This window comes from Lithobates pipiens, unplaced genomic scaffold (genome assembly GCF_037356315.1).
Source record: "Lithobates pipiens isolate NorthernLeopardFrog02 unplaced genomic scaffold, aLitPip1_a1.2 Scaffold_27, whole genome shotgun sequence".
Classification (NCBI taxonomy): domain Eukaryota; kingdom Metazoa; phylum Chordata; class Amphibia; order Anura; family Ranidae; genus Lithobates; species Lithobates pipiens.
The window spans coordinates 10,922,739-10,926,210 of NW_027507788.1; the positions used below are offsets into that span (position 1 = coordinate 10,922,739).

General features: G+C 33.7%; 1 protein-coding gene across 1 annotated transcript in view; it reads right to left on the reverse strand.

Moving 5' to 3' along the window:
- Positions 1-3,472, reverse strand: part of LOC143933511 (uncharacterized) — a 20,548-nt gene extending 17,076 nt beyond the window's left edge. The window contains exon 1 of the mRNA XM_077456426.1: positions 3,387-3,472. The gene's annotated coding sequence lies outside the window, so the exon portion shown is untranslated. The remainder of the gene's footprint in view (positions 1-3,386) is intronic.

Below are 3,472 nucleotides of genomic sequence, written 5' to 3' on the forward strand. Positions count from 1 at the left end.
CCTATTTCCAAGTCCACCCATCACTTCAGAGTCCACACCCATCACATTAGTGTTTCCCCTTTACATCAGAGGCTCCTATATCCAAGTCTGCCCATCACTTCAGAGTCCCGCCCATCACATTAGAGTCCCCCTTTACAGAAGAGGCTCCTATATTCAAGTCCACCTATCACTTCAGAGTCCACACCCATCACATTAGTGTTCCCCTTTACATCAGAGGCTACTATACATGAGTCCGCCCATCACTTCAGAGTCCACACCCATCACATTAATGTCCCCCCTTTACATCAGAGGCTCCTATATCCAAGTCCACCCATCACTTCAGAGTCCCACCCATCACATTAGTGTTCCCCTTTACATCAGAGGCTCCTATATCTAAGTCCACCCATCACTTCAGAGTCCCGCCCATCACATTAGTGTCCCCCTTTACAGAAGAGGCTCCTATTTCCAAGTCCACCCATCACTTCAGAGTCCACACCCATCACATTAGTGTTTCCCCTTTACATCAGAGGCTCCTATATCCAAGTCTGCCCATCACTTCAGAGTCCCGCCCATCACATTAGAGTCCCCCTTTACAGAAGAGGCTCCTATATTCAAGTCCACCTATCACTTCAGAGTCCACACCCATCACATTAGTGTTCCCCTTTACATCAGAGGCTACTATACATGAGTCCGCCCATCACTTCAGAGTCCACACCCATCACATTAATGTCCCCCCTTTACATCAGAGGCTCCTATATCCAAGTCCACCCATCACTTCAGAGTCCCACCCATCACATTAGTGTTCCCCTTTACATCAGAGGCTCCTATATCCAAGTCCACCCATCACTTCAGAGTCCCACCCATCACATTAGTGTTCCCCTTTACATCAGAGGCTCCTATATCTAAGTCCACCCATCACTTCAGAGTCCCGCCCATCACATTAATGTCCCCCTTTACATCAGAGGCTCCTATATCCAAGTCCGCCCATCACTTCAGAGTCCCACCCATCACATTAGTGTCCCCCTTTACATCAGAGGCTCCTATACCCATGTTCACCCATCACATCAGAGTCCACACCCATCATGTTAGTGTCCCCCTTTACATCAGAGGCTCCTATACCCAAGTCCACCCATCACTTCAGAGTCCCGCCCATCACATTAATGTCCCCTCTTTACAGAAGAGGCTCCTATACATGAGTCCGCCCATCACTTCAGAGTCCCGCCCATCACATTATTGTCCCCCTTTACATCAGAGGTTCCTATACACAAGTCTGCCCATCATTTCAGAGTCCCGCCCATCACATTAGTGTCCCCTTTTACATCAGAGGCTCCTATACATGAAAATATAAAGAAGAAAACTGCGCTGCTAACAAACCTAATAATATAGTTGCAATTCAAAGTGAAAGACACACAAAATAGCAATTAACAAAAAAGTAAGCTGCGCTCTTATAGTGACATGTTACCCAAATATGTGAACAAAAAACGAAAAAATAAAAAATAAATAAATGAGAAGTGATACAATGTTTAAGGAAGTCCCAACCTGTGAAATATGTGATTTATGTAAAGTCCTCCAGTGACTATTGAAGATTATAGTGGTTCCTTCACTGAAGGACGGATCTGCAGCCAAAGGTTCAGTGAAAATCTTGTGATTGCTCAGCTTCAATATATGGCATTTTTGGTTTTGGGCTAATACTGCTACCCCTTTCACACCTGAGACCGTGTAACACTAACGAGACAAAAGCCCCCAGGGGAGGTAAAATGGCTAATTGGGCCCAATTTGGACATTTTCCCTTAGGGGTGTACTCACTTTTGTTGCCAGCGGTTTAGACATTAATGGCTGTGTGTTGAGTTATTTTGAGGGGACGGCAAATTTACACTGTTATACCAGCTGTACACTCACTACTTTACATTGTAGACAAGTGTCATTTCTTGAGTTGTCACATGAAAAGATTTACAAAAATGTGAGGGGTGTACTCACTTTTGTGAGATACTGTACATATATATATATATATATATATATATATATATATATAATAATATATATATATATATATATATATATATATATATATATATATATATATATATATATTAAGGGAAAAAAAAAATATATATATATATATTGAGAAAAATATATATTAAGATTAACAGTATATAAAATATAATATAAATATATATGTGAAAGGAAAAAATCTATATTTATAACATATGATAAACATACATATATATGGTTGCAGTAGATTTTTTAAAATGTATTCATTAATTATATATATAATGATATGTTATGATCTATATATATATACTTATTTATATATCTATATTTATCTAGCTCTCTCTCTCTCTCTCTATATATATATATATAAATATATATATATATATATATATATATATATATATATATATATATATATATATATATATATATTTATATATATAGATATATATATAGATATATGTATATAGATAGATAGATAGATAGATAGATATAGATAGATATAGATATATTAATAAGTAAATATATATATATATATATATATATATATATAGATATAGATATATTAATATTATTTAAATATATATATATAGATATATAAATACGTTAAAAAAATTATATATATATATATATATATATATATATATATATATATATATATATACATACAGTATATATATATATATATATATATATATATATATATATATACAGTATATATATATATATATATATATATATATATATATATAGATATATATAGATAGATATATATATATAGATAGATATAGATATAGATATAGATATAGATATAGATAGATATATATATATCTATATCTATATCTATATATATATATATCTATATATATATATATATAAATACAACTATAAAATTTATAAAAAATATATATTTTTTTTTAAATCTACTTCAACCCATGTATCACCCTATAAGTGAATATATATATATTTTTTTCATTCTACTGCAACAGTATATATAATATAATATTTATATAAAATATTATGTAAATTATGTAAATTGAAAAAAAAAAAAATATATATATAGGCTGATTCACACCTATGGAATTTTTATTGCTTTTTGCAGATTTGCACTACAGTCCATTTAGCATGGTTTCCTATGGAACACGTTCTGTAGAGCAAATCTGCAAAATGCAAAAAGCACTAAAAATGCCATAGGTGTGAGCGTGCACATCATATGACGGCCTCCCGGAAATTCAGATCCACGCTGTGGCCATCATTCGGCCATCATTCGGATGTCAAGTGGTTAAATCATTAAATCAAGAAATCATTCGTGATAAATAGACCACAATTTGAACATTGTGATTCTTCTTCTACAGCAAAGAAACAATGTATTAATTCTGGGGACGGAGAGCAGGAATATTGAAACATGGTCTTACCTTTTGCAGGTCAGAGCGGAGCCTTATACGTTGTGTTTTGTTGTAGTGAAATATACATATAAGGTGTATCACTTCTGCAGAACAGC